Genomic DNA, 14,384 nt, shown 5'->3' with positions numbered 1-14,384 from the left:
GTAGATCGTAGCTGAGCGCTCACTGCATTAGCTTTGCTACACCTCGCTTCCAGTTCTTTCCCTATGTTGCCATCCTGTGAGAATATGCATCCTAAGTACTTGAAACCGTCCACCTGTTCTAACTTTGTTCCTCCTATTTGGCACTCAATCCGTTTATATTTCTTTCCCACTGACATTACTTTCGTTTTGGAGATGCTAATCTTCATACCATAGTCCTTACATTTCTGATCTAGCTCTGAAATATTACTTTGCACACTTTCAATCGAATCTGCCATCACAACTAAGTCATCCGCATATGCAAGACTGCTTATTTTGTGTTCACATATCTTAATCTCACACAGCCAGTCTATTGTTTTGAACATATGATCCATAAATAATATGAACAACAGTGGAGACAGGTTGCAGCCTTGTCTTACCCCTGAAACTACTCTGAACCATTAACTCAATTTACCGTCAACTCTAACTGCTGCCTGACTATCCATGTAAAGACCATTAATTGCTTGCAAAAGTTTGCCTCCTATTCCATAATCTTGTAGAACAGACAATAACTTCCTCCTAGGAACCCGGTCATATGCCTTTTCTAGATCTATAAAGCATAGATACAATTCCCTGTTCCACTCATAACACTTCTCCATTATTTGCCGTAAGCTAAAGATCTGGTCCTGACAACCTCTAAGAGGCCTAAACCCACACTGATTTTCATCCAATTGGTCCTCAACTAATACCCGCACTTTCCTTTCAACAATACCTGAGAAGATTTTACCCACAACGCTGATTGAAGAGATACCTCTGTAGTTGTTACAAACTTTTCTGTCTCCATGTTTAAAGATTGGTGTGATTACTGCTTTTGTCCAGTCTGATGGAACCTGTCCCGACTCCCAGGCCATTTCAATTATCGTGTGTAGCCATTTCGGACCTGACATTCCACTGTATTTGATGAGTTCCGACTTAATTTCATCCACCCCAGCCGCTTTATTGCACTGCAATCTATTGTCCATTTTTTCCACTTCCTCAAATGTGATCCTATTTCCATCATCATTCTTATCCCATTCTACCTCGAAATCTGGAACATTACTGATCGCATTTTCACGTACATTGAGCAACTCTCTGAAATATTCCCTCCATCTGCCCAAGGCATCCACAGGATTCACCAGCAGTTTTCCTGACCTGTCCAAAATACTTGTTATTTCCTTCTTACCTCCCTTTCGAAGACTGCTAATTACACTCCAGAATGGTTTTCCAGCAGCTTGACCCATAGTCCCCAACCTGTTTCCAAAGTCTTCCCACGATTTGTTCTTCGATGCTGCAATTATCTGTTTGGCTTTCTTTCTTTCTTCAACATAACTTTCTCTGTCTACCTGGGTTCTGGTATGTAGCCATTTTTGATACGCCTTCTTTTTCCGTTTACAGGCTGCCTTGACTGTATCATTCAAATGCACAAAATTATCCTCCTCTAAACATCACTCCCCACTTTTAGAAAAATTCTACATGTACAGGAGGACACAGTAACAAGCGAGAATTTCGCTTCGTTTATGTGAATTCGGGAGAACCCTGTCTGAAGATGTAGCTAAATGCAGTAGACAATTTTTTCTTCTTTCTTTTATTTTGCTTGCTCTGTAAGTTTATATTTGATGGTTTGAAATATTTTTTGTTTTGCTCTGTAGAATGTAATACAACTGTTTTTTCCTTTACCTATATATCACAAGAATCTCTTTCAGGAGTGCTAGTTCTGCAAGATTCGCAGGAGAGCTTCTGTAAAGTTTGGAAAGTAGGGGACGAGGTACTGGCAGAAGTAAAGCTGTGAGTACTGGGCGTGAGTCGTACTTCGGTAGCTCAGTTGGTGGAGCACTTGCCCGCGAAAGGCAAAGGTCCCGATTTCGAGTCTCGGTCCAGCACACAGTTTTAATCTGCCAGGAAGTTTCATATCAGCGCACACTCCGCTGCAGAGTGAAAATCTCATTCTGGAAACATCCCCCAGGCTGTGGCTAAGCCATGTCTCCGCAATATCCTTTCTTTCAGGAGTGCTAGTTCTGCAAGTTTCGCAGGAGAGCTTCTGTAAAGTTTGGAAGGTAGGAGACGAGGTACTGGCAGAAGTAAAACTGTGAGTACCAGGCGTGAGTAGTGCTTCGGTAGCTCAGTTGGTAGAGCACTTGCCCGCGAAAGGCAAAGGTCCCGAGTTCGAGTCTCGGTCGGGCACACAGTTTTAATCTGCCAGGAAGTTTCGAATCTCTTATTAATTGTGTATATAAAATTTAGTATTTGTTTGATATCCTTTGTAATACTTTTGTGAAATGCGATGTGCAAAACTAGATGTAATATGCAGCCCTGTTGCACGAAGAGTGACGCGACTGCGATATCGATAATGAGAGTCGAACAGTGACAGTTGTAGGTACGTAGTGGCATGTCATACACGCGTCTGTGTTGCATACTCGTGCTAGACAGAAACAAAGGAAAATTTATGGCCGCGTTCTTAGTTTTCTGTCTCTGTATGAACTATTTTTGACCTGGACATTATGAGACAAAATGTTACAATACTGTGATCTTCATTAAGTGTATAAACAGCGGAGACATCGCTTCACGACTGGACTTCGATTGTCGCGGTTAGAATTCAACTCTTTTTGCATGTAACTGAGTTGCGGCGAACTAATGTACTACGAATTTACTATCTTGGATGCAACTTAGTTAGCTGCAGCGTCCGTTAAAACATTAACTATCGCCGTGGGGACTTTTACGTGAGGTGTTCTTTTCGCCTGAAACGTGAATTCGCTATCGTGACACTCATGCAACAGCGGATGGATTGTAACTTCGCGATCGGCGAGTGAAAGTGAATTATGTACTATTTTCAAACTCTGTACGGCCCGTTCAAATCAGATAAATGTGTGTAAGATACGTTGTAATGACACACATACGCACTTGGATTAAGGCAACAACGAGTACTTCCGACCGGCTTATTCAACGGAAAATAATATTATCGCCTGCAGAATCGCCAGTGCCTACGAGCTGCCGCTGATTTCACAACTCGTCGACTACAAAGATAAGCCGTAATGCAAAGTGCTCTCTCCTTGTAAAGGTTTTCACGCGATTTTACCTATAATTTATTTTCTCTTTTGTAACAAACGTTGCTGAACATTTATTTTCTTTAAAGGAATGTAGTTTCAGTGCAGTGTGTTCGCAGTGGGTGTTAACATTGTTGATTCGGCCCTTAACAATAGTTATTACTTCTTAACTATTCAGTCTTTATCTGTTGTTTTATTGTAGTTGTCACTGCACGTGCTTTACGTATTCTTTTGGAGGAATGTATTTTTATCGAAGTGTGCAGTGTTTTATCAGACGCAGCTGCATGTTTTGTTTTGCTATGTGGCGTTGTGAAGTCAGACCAATCACGGCGAGGCTGCTCGTTCCCTATTGGCGCAAGGAACGCTGCAGGCAGGAAGTATGACTGTGACAGCTGTCAGCTACGTAAAAGGTTTTTATATTCAGTAGGACGTCATATTACCGCAAGCTAATGGCCAAGTGGGAGGTTGTTTGGCTTTCCTTTAATAATTGAACTAAATTACCGCCATTTATTTAAATATTTACAATATTATTTACGGGACTTCTCGTGTGTTATATTTTGGAATTCGTTACGGTAACTTTGACATGGTGACTTCAGCTAACTTTGGAAGTAAAATGGATTCTTTTTGGTTTAAATAATCAAAATTCGCGGTCGACATTAGGCAAAGTAAATCTCTGAGAACTGTTTCCTTCAAACCAGCACAAATTTACCATTCTTGGCTTACAGTGCGTATCTTAACATGCAAGAGGCTGGTATCGGCTGCTAGCCGCATTCCACTTCTTGATCGAACTACCGCATCTTAGCACAGGGGTGGGAAAGACTCATTTGACTGGATAAAAAGATCTTGAGTGAAGGGCAACAAATTTTATCACGATGGCCGAGCAGAACTGTGATGGCCGGTCTTAGATCTGCATTCAGGGAGGTGAATTCGTCACACACACACACACACACACACACACACACACGAACTTGCAGTGGCTTAACTGTGGCTGCCTTCAGAAGAGAAAACTGTATTTACTGCAAAAGCGTGGAGCAGGGGCTCACCGTTTCTGCAAACCGCAGTGCCCTGGGGTCCACTACGCTACTCTACAGCCTCTTTGACCGACCTCCTATTGTCAAATCAGACCTCGGGGTGGTGGATTTCGCCTACTCGTTTCTTAACAAGACAATTGGAAGACTTCTTCCTGAGCTAGCAGCATTGTACTCTCCTCAAAAATAGACCAGAAAAGAGAAGGAAAGTAACCAAATATCGCTCAGCGAGATGTGACTGTCATATCAGAATGTGAACTCCTTCAGTGTATCAAACAAGAACAAAATCTGGATATTAGCTGTCTGGAAATGTGAAGTGTGGTCCTACGAGTCGCGATTTTGTCATTTTTCAAATGCTGCACTCAAACCGCGCTATTAAAAAACACTATCATAATGCCTATGTTATCATCACCCTGCATAAAAAGTGGTATTCAGTCTACAGGCACACATGGTAGCTGATAGTGTTACCTTTCGGGCAAAAATGCGGTCTGAAATGGAATCATGTCTATCCATTCAACCACGTATTAGCGCTGGATCCTGTAGAGACGTCTTTTAATGGCTACAGCCACTGGTGAATCTTATTCGTGCCACTCCCATATCTAAAAACTAGTCACCATTCTTTTAGTACCTATTTTCTAAGGATCCCGTGCACAAAGAACTCCAGCGCTGTTCTTAGACAGTCCCTCTGAATCTTGTAACTGCTCCTAAGTCTCTGCCCAGCCTTCCTTGCAGCTTTGTCCATGTGATCGTCGCAATTTAAGTCTGATCTGTATGGAAGCCAGAGAGCGCTATATCTAAGACCTCCTGTATTCTATGGGCAAACAGGACGAGCTGAATTAATGCGACAGGAGCGCGTTTTGACCACTCAGTGGAAATGGGAACATGATGTCATAGCTCTGCCAACTGTGTACAGTGTGTAAGGCCAGCACCAAACGAAGCTTTCCCCTCCAACACGAGGTAGTGGAAGAGATAGTACGAGCAGTTATGGTGGTGTTTCTTCTTGGAAAAATTAGGAAGACTGCACATAATACATGGCATGCAGGAAGAACTAAGTTTTTGCGACACATCACCAAACTACATACAGGTAGTCTGAAGAAGATCTGTGTCTCTCAGCGAACATTCATGTCTATCACCCAAACATATGCAGCGATCCTATTAAATATACAGGTATTTATCAATTGGGGCAGGTGGTCAGTGATCGACGTTGCTTGCACAGACTGGTGTAAAGTTTCATCGCCTGTACGGCAGGAGAGCCATCTCCTACATGTTATCGATCGCAGGGGAGGTACCCTGTTTCGTTGTTTGATACACCGCTTTTTCTGCTGTAACATGGTTTGTACACTGTCATACATTTTTTGCCGCCACGACTTCGGCCTCTATGTCAGATTCCAAACTGGCATTAACACGTTTGGTCCACTGACTTCCCAGGAAACTAGACAGTGCACGTTTAAATCACATTATGTGGTAATCAACAGCGTACCTGGACTGTTGGGATGGAAAAGACACCGTTGATGTACTGTAATAATAAGCATCGTAGCTGATAGGGGAATTAAAATTAGCTATTTTATCGTAATTTCAACACCGACCAGTTACGCGGCAGCATGCTTACCAATTTCTGTGTCATCCCTAAAAAGCCCCTCCACTACTTTGCGAGTACCACCGCGAATGTAAGTAGATGACTGTGCAGTATGTTCATTCATTGTTATTTCTCGAACATATGCACCAAAGTATACCAGACAGCGACCTACATATCTCTAATACTTCGAAAATAGCACTTCGATCATCATCTATGTGAATTGGACACACAGGGCATTCTCGCATTGTTAGGATAAAGTTAGAGACCGAAAGACCTCCTCGCATTGCCTTTGACCAACGCTCCCTGCAGCTGACCAGAAGTCGACCTCTACGTTCCACGTTTCGTGTAGGAACAGTGCGAAACGTGTCTGTAACTGCTGTCCCGCACCCGTCGAAGAGCACAAGATTTCTCCAGATCCGCGAATGTCGAGGAGGTTAGCACTCCTTATCGGCATACAGCAGATATGAAACTGTTGTGATGATACAACAGACGGTTAAGAACAAGAAACGGATGGTTTTTATGTATGATGGAGCGCCAGACGGACGGAGTTTGCAGCGTTTTACGTAAATCAACTGCGCTAAAGTATTGTTCTAGTGTTTGGGGTCGTTACCAAGAAGGTATTGGTAAGAGAGAACATAAACACATGCACTCCTAAGGTTATAATGTTCTGCACTTAAAACATGCTATAATGTTAGATCGTTGCGGTTTCCGACCTATCAGTCGTGTGGAATGCTACGCTGATACTATCCCAATGTAAGAAATTATTTCCAGCGCATGACATACGTTCCCCTTACAAGTTTCTCTACGATAAACTATGGTGATAAACAGTAAAATGAAAAACTGCTTCCTTAAAACATGGATTCCTTGCGACACACGTACAGTATAGCTTTCCAGAGGTGTATAGCCCCCACTACTCAAATCCGATCACGGATCAGAAATTATACTATGCTCTCATCAGTCCTATATAGAATGATCGCTAGGAACGGGGAATGCCTCTTACAAAGAAAGGGACAAACGCATAGCAGCCATGTTTGACATGTGAAATTGCACGTCATTCCGCCACTAATTCCGTAAAGCAGACACCTGTCAAGCAGATGTATACACGGAGATTGTAGTACCTCACGAACACCTGTCGCTAACTTAAGATCACCGTAGATATGAAACTAAAGACTCGGTTTTGGGCCCAAGATGCGGCAGGGGAATGGAGTACGTCGCTTAAATCTTCGTTAGTTTAGAGGGATGTGCCGAAACAGGATGGAAGTCATCTGATAACCGAGAGGTTGGCTGTTAACAATCGCAAGTAGACAGTGCTCTACGTCACACAAAGAACACGCAGTTGTATGGGAGTCGAACTTAGGTTACGTCACGCAGCTGATGCATCCCGACAGAGCAATTGAAAAAAAATGGTCAAATGACCTGCAGCAACATGTGCCTTACTCTCTAGAATGCATCATCAGCCTACCATTAAATCCTACCTCGTTACAGCTCCATCTCACCCTATCACTCCATCCACTCTCTGTCATCCTTTAACGCATATGCAACTAATTTTAGAGGCATATGGTTCTCTTTTTTTTCTTTTTTTTTCAGGAAAGCATCGAAGACAGCAGTCAAATCGCGCGTCACTATTACCTCAATAGGCATACAGTAGAATGCTGCCTCAACGAAAAATAAAAGATTGTATCCCCGGTTCGCGGTGCTTCCATCTCGCCGTTTTTCCACATTCCTCTTGCTGTCGAATACTCATTCCCATGCACAAGAATTGTTATGCACCATTCAGAAGACATGCAAGTATTCTCTCAATTTCCCCGCATTTCAGCGTCCCTCAATTTATACGTGTTTTCCGTCATTTTATCGATTTTATGCACTTCTATCCCTGTGATCAAGACATCACTTATCGTTTCGTGTTCCAAAGTTGCTCGTAAATGTAGTACAGCTATCAACACCTAGCGCAAACGCATCATTTTTCTGGTCGGGCGGCATAGTATAGCACTGTACTCGAATGCAACCAACCTAGAAACCGCATATTCTACAGTTTCAGCACGTTTCCTCTGTTTGATGTATATCTGTGTCTGTATGGACCGCGTATGGCTCGCAGGTCCCACAGCTGACCCGAGTAAGCGTTCGAGTGTGTCTCCGCCTTGCGTTATATCCGGAGTGATGTTGGGATGCGGGTCGACAATATACCACGTCCGGAACAGGATTTGAAGATGGATCCGCCGCGCATTGTATCCGGAGCTATGTTGGGATGCGGATCCACAACACGTCACATACGGAATAGATCTCGAAGGTGGATCAATCACGTGTTACGTCCGGAGATGTGTTCTACGAATATTCGAAGTTGGATCCACCAGCGGAAACGTCCCTTTCCTACCTTTGCCCTTTCTTGTCTCGCACTACACCTCCAGTTTTGTTAGTACATTCATGGAGTAAAACAGTTCTCTTCACATACTGAATTTTCCATAAGCCTAATATTTACACATATCATTCGGGGGTTAAAGCTATTTAAGTTTTAGTAACAATATGGCTTTTAGGGACAGCTGTATGAATATTAGTCACAATTGCTGTTATTTCAAGCTTTCGTTCCCTGAGGTACTTCACACACACATTCAGACGCTAAGTGGTAGCGGTAGTCGATATCACGAAGTCAAGTACTTCTCTCCAGCAGAATAAACGCTTACGCCGTACCATAAGAATATCATCATGGGCGTCGTTAACCTAACGAGCCACTATTCAAGCCACGTTCAGAGCGTACAGGTGAAATCGGGTCGTCAAAGTAATTCGTCCACAGGAATCGTCACTGGAAACTGCTCATTCTTATCGATTTACAGTTACGAAAACGTACCGAATCGCGGTGCATTCAGAGGAATGTGCTGAGTAGCGAACTACCTTCGTTATCGTATAAAAGAGATCGAGAATAGAAGCAATGAATATATAATGCCTTACCCGATTGTGGAAGCGGAGCTTCAAGAAGGTCATCGGATCCGCTGTCGACGACATATTACGTTGTTTGGAAAGCAACGTATCCTTCCAACTTGAGGGGAGTCCTGACTTTCTCGCGTGGGCTATGAATCACACAAAATGGATTTAGTGAACGTGACAGGTCTATTATATTTTCCAGCGACGGTATTCAGTTTTGTGAGCCTCGCTGACAGCCAGACGTGCGTGGTTCTCTTCACGCTGTTAAACTGCAGCCTAATAACTGAACTGTCGACGAAAATTATCTAGAGAAATGTCTTCACAGATTAGATCAGGTAGCTGGACACTTGCTCATTTGGAAGTTATTTATTTCTCGGTAGAAAACGATCATCTGAGAAATGTGATAATCGATAATTACACTACGAGATAGTATGGCACGTTGAGTCCATGTTACTCTCATTTCAGTCATTTCCCTTTTTTTTTACGTCAAAGAACTGCACGCAAAGCAGAGTGATTTACCATTTCTAGTGTACATGAAATGTATTCGCAGTTGCGAATATGGACAACCATCAGCTGTATAATTAAATGGCAGTGAAAATTGGTGGCAGACCGAGAGTCGAACCCGCATTTCCCGTTTATCGCGAGTGGTACCTTAGCATTTGGCTATCTGAGCACAAACCCGCATTTTCCCACTTATCCCGAGCGGTCGTAATTCTGAATGGCACAGGCATTGCTATATCGTATTTCTGGAATAGTCCAAACAACCAAGAGAAATGTGCTGCTACTCGTGGTTAAAAGCGGGGTAACGGGTCTACTGTTAATATAAAACTGAGGCAATACGTATTCAAATGAAATATGAATATGTAACGAGTGTAACCACATCCATGACTGTGTATGTCTTAGAGCACCATGACGAACTGTGTTCCCCAGAATGTTATGCGAGGGTTCCATGAACCTTACGTACCGAACTTTTAAAATTAGACACGTGTAAGTTTCAAAGTTTGATTACTTCACAGCAGTAAAAGTTGTTTACAGGGGAATAGGTGCAGATAGAGAATTACTGAACACGTTATTCAATACCTAAATGATTTGAATCAAGCTTTTGATCAGTAGCCTATCTTCCAAACGAGCAACAGATTAAATATGAAAATGAATTGTCGGTTAAAAATCCAATTATAGGGAAAGAACAGCCAATGTCAGGAAGTGGATAGATATTTTTATTTAACTGATGTCTGACTCATTGCTGGAAGAATTTAGGTGCAGTTCTGGAGATCAATATGCTGAACTTTCTAAAAAGGCTGTATTAGAATTTTCACAGTTTGCAGCGAGAATATATGTGCGAAACAGCGTTCCCAGCGTATGTGTCGATAAAAATTAAATATGCCAACAAACCTCGATACCGAATCTGTAATGAGAGTTCAACTTCTATTATGTTATTTTAAATTTACACTACTTTACGAACTTTTGGGCTTAATTTTTACATTAGTATATGAGGCAAACTAATATTACTTGAAAAATATTTCGGTTTTGTAGCAAGTGATCTCTTAGAGAATGTTCCAATAAAAATGTACTATAGAAACAAACTAGAGGCACCGTTGTAAAAGTGGTCATTTAACAAAAGACTAAGAAACGTTGTCTTAGAGGACAAAGACGATGATTTGTTCAATATATTCTGCAACATATACGACGAAGTCCTAGTCTACTTTCGTGTGCATACAAATACCTGATGCTTGGTAACCAGGATTAAAATTATACAGCCGATGGGAGTTATAGAAAATCTTGAAACTAAGGTAGTATGGTCGGAAAGGAATACGTCAGGCAGCACAAGATATTGGATTAGCAACGTATCGAGGAACATGTCTGTGATAGGGCTATCGACAATGTGTCGATATACCGATATATTACTATCACCTCCAAAAGCATCGATATATATATATATATATATATATATATATATATATATATATATATATATATATATATACACTCCTGGAAATGGAAAAAAGGACACATTGACACCGGTGTGTCAGACCCACCATACTTGCTCCGGACACTGCGAGAGGGCTGTACAAGCAATGATCACACGCACGGCACAGCGGACACACCAGGAACCGCGGTGTTGGCCGTCGAATGGCGCTAGCTGCGCAGCATTTGTGCACCGCCGCCGTCAGTGTCAGCCAGTTTGCCGTGGCATACGGAGCTCCATCGCAGTCTTTAACACTGGTAGCATGCCGCGACAGCGTGGACGTGAACCGTATGTGCAGTTGACGGACTTTGAGCGAAGGCGTATAGTGGGCATGCGGGAGGCCGGGTGGACGTACCGCTGAATTGCTCAACACGTGGGGCGTGAGGTCTCCACAGAACATCGATGTTGTCGCCAGTGGTCGGCGGAAGGTGCACGTGCCCGTCGACCTGGGACCGGACCGCAGCGACGCACGGATGCACGCCAAGACCGTAGGATCCTACGCAGTGCCGTAGGGGACCGCACCGCCACTTCCCAGCAAATTAGGGACACTGTTGCTCCTGGGGTATCGGCGAGGACCATTCGCAACCGTCTCCATGAAGCTGGGCTACGGTCCCGCACACCGTTAGGCCGTCTTCCGCTCACGCCCCAACATCGTGCAGCCCGCCTCCAGTGGTGTCGCGACAGGCGTGAATGGAGGGACGAATGGAGACGTGTCGTCTTCAGCGATGAGAGTCGCTTCTGCCTTGGTGCCAATGACGGTCGTATGCGTGTTTGGCGCCGTGCAGGTGAGCGCCACAATCAGGACTGCATACGACCGAGGCACACAGGGCCAACACCCGGCATCATGGTGTGGGGAGCGATCTCCTACACTGGCCGTACACCACTGGTGATCGTCGAGGGGACACTGAATAGTGCACGGTACATCCAAACCGTCATCGAACCCATCGTTCTACCATTCCTAGACCGGCAAGGGAACTTGCTGTTCCAACAGGACAATGCACATCCGCATGTATCCCGTGCCACCCAACGTGCTCTAGAAGGTGTAAGTCAACTACCCTGGCCGGCAAGATCTCCGGATCTGTCCCCCATTGAGCATGTTTGGGACTGGATGAAGCGTCGTCTCACGCAGTCTGCACGTCCAGCACGAACGCTGGTCCAACTGAGGCGCCAGGTGGAAATGGCATGGCAAGCCGTTCCACAGGACTACATCCAGCATCTCTACGATCGTCTCCATGGGAGAATAGCAGCCTGCATTGCTGCGAAAGGTGGATATACACTGTACTAGTGCCGACATTGTGCATGCTCTGTTGCCTGTGTCTATGTGCCTGTGGTTCTGTCAGTGTGATCATGTGATGTATCTGACCCCAGGAATGTGTCAATAAAGTTTCCCCTTCCTGGGACAATGAATTCATGGTGTTCTTATTTCAATTTCCAGAAGTGTATATATATATATATATATATATATATATATATATATATATATATATATATATATATATATATGAGATTTTTTTCTTCTACGATATATCGATACCAAAACGGCGATATGAAGTGCCGATATTTTTACTTTATGTTATACTTTTTTCACATTTTTCGGAAAATATTAGAAGTGGTTTTTTTGACATTGTAGTAGGTCTAATTCTACTGTCACTGCATGGAGGAGTCTTACTACTTTTTGAGCTTTCATCACGTCCAGTCCAGCGATTACACTGGTGGAGGGGGGGAGGTGTGGCGGTGTGAATTACAATATTTCTGGTGTGAAGAAAAAGCACACCAGTTGCGTTATGAAAACAATTTTTAAATCAACTAGTGTACTATTTTTTCACATCGGCATTCTTCAAAGATGCTGAAAATGATAGATCTAAATCTAAATGACGAGATTGGTCAATACGGTGGGTGGAGATGTGTGAGGGGAAATGCTGACGCAATCGGCCAAAGAAATTGCAACGTTTAGCTTCACCAAGCAATTTTGAGACTACAACTGCTAGGTCGCTGGCGTTTGCAGAAATGGAAAAACAGGGAAGTTGACATGAAGTGCTCCGGACAAATCCGACATGTGACGAAACCGAACGGTGTACCCATCAGACATTTTTTATTGTGCCTCATGCATGCTGTTACCATTGTTAGCAAAGTGGTTATCGCCAACAGGGAACGTGCGTCGTTCTCCCTGCAGTTCTTGCTCTAATGTGGATGGGATGGCTGCTAGCTTGTTGATCTACAGAATATGTAATAATAAATCAATACTTAAATACAAAGCTCCAAAAGCGGAAGTGTATTTACAATTCGCAGCCGATATTTTTATCGCCAGGTACGTCGATATTTTTTCCTCCGATATATCAGCATATTTTTAAATATATCGAGTGCCAGCAATGATATTTTTTTAAATATCGATTACTAGATTCCCGATATATTTATAATTAACAACAGTCCTAGTCTGTGAGATGCTTGCTTCAAAGCAAACTACATTTGCATCATCGATTTTGCTGATGCGACCTTCAAGGGAATCACAAAATAGTCTTTGGAGATTAACGCATTTTACATCTCTTGACTGGTTATCGAAGATAGAGAGCATTACTTGGAGAGATGCGAGTACAGGGAAATACTTCACTACAAGTTTCATCGTAAATGGAAGACAGAATTAGTCTCTTCAACACAAAAAGGTCTGGGCAAGTTTCTCACATTGCTCGCTCAGTAGAGTTTGAAGATATGTTGTTGGCCCATGTAACAGCCACCAACAACTTGCCCTGGAATCCATTACTGTGTGGAAAATATTAGGATGATGGTAGGGGGTGGGGGCTGAGGTAACTCGCCTATCATAAACAACGGACAAACATTTTGTTAGTGGCTTGTTTGGTGCTGTTTAGTTTGTCCACTGAAAGGTAACGAAAAGACCGTAATAATTTTAGCAGTACTGTAACGTCTTGTATGTCCATGCAATTGGCGTTAGATAAAGATGCTGCGCAATATTTAAGTGGACTTAGTAGTGCGAGACGTCCCAGAAAACATTTAAGGGCGATCTGTAAGGTGTGTGAGGTATTTGGTATTTAGATGGTCATTCTTATTTGGTAAGACTGTCGAGAGGACTGTGTAGCCGAACCACCGTATGAGTGACATACTTCAACTTTTTATTTGATTTGAAATAATTTCTGCGAGCTCCAGTTACGTACTTCAACTTTTCGTTGCAGTTGGATGAATTTCCTGAGCGTGAATTACGTACTAAAACTTATCAATAGACTTATGTTATCTGACTGTTTTCAATGGCTTTACAAACTTGAACTATGTTTACATGATCTCAGGTAGATGTGAGCTATATTTATTTGCTGGAGTTCACATTGATATTCTTGTGTGATGGAATTGTTGCCAACTTTTGCAGTGGTTAGATAGGATGAAAAAGCTGAACTAATGTCATGACAGAGAATGGGAAACTGCACTAAACGAGCGTCAAGGGTCTGCTTTTCATTTTCGTGATGAAATGAACTTTGTTTTCAAGAGCTTCTCTTTCGACGGTCTTCTGACACTACAATTATTAATCAATTTTTAATTTTTTTCGTTTGACTCGATAATTTATGTGAGGTCATCATTCAGGCTCTAAGGGCCTGGGATGAGACCCTTACAGTTGCAGGACGGCTATGTGTGGTGTACAGTGATGAAGGCCAGTTGGTGCTCTGTACGCTAATGAAATAGCATTAGCGTACATTTGATTGGTTTAATTGTCGCAAGTCAATTATTATCTCAGAAGCCACGGTGAGGTCAGTGGACGCAACATCCAGCCTTTTAACGAGCTGACTCTTCCACCTCAATGGGTTTTCGAGGTCGTTGTCTCCGTCGTCGCTGCTCATACA

This window comes from Schistocerca cancellata, chromosome 7, assembly GCF_023864275.1.
Source record: "Schistocerca cancellata isolate TAMUIC-IGC-003103 chromosome 7, iqSchCanc2.1, whole genome shotgun sequence".
In the NCBI taxonomy this organism is placed as follows: Eukaryota; Metazoa; Arthropoda; class Insecta; order Orthoptera; family Acrididae; genus Schistocerca; species Schistocerca cancellata.
The sequence above is the reverse complement of the archived record's forward strand: the minus strand, read 5'-3'. Positions refer to the sequence as shown.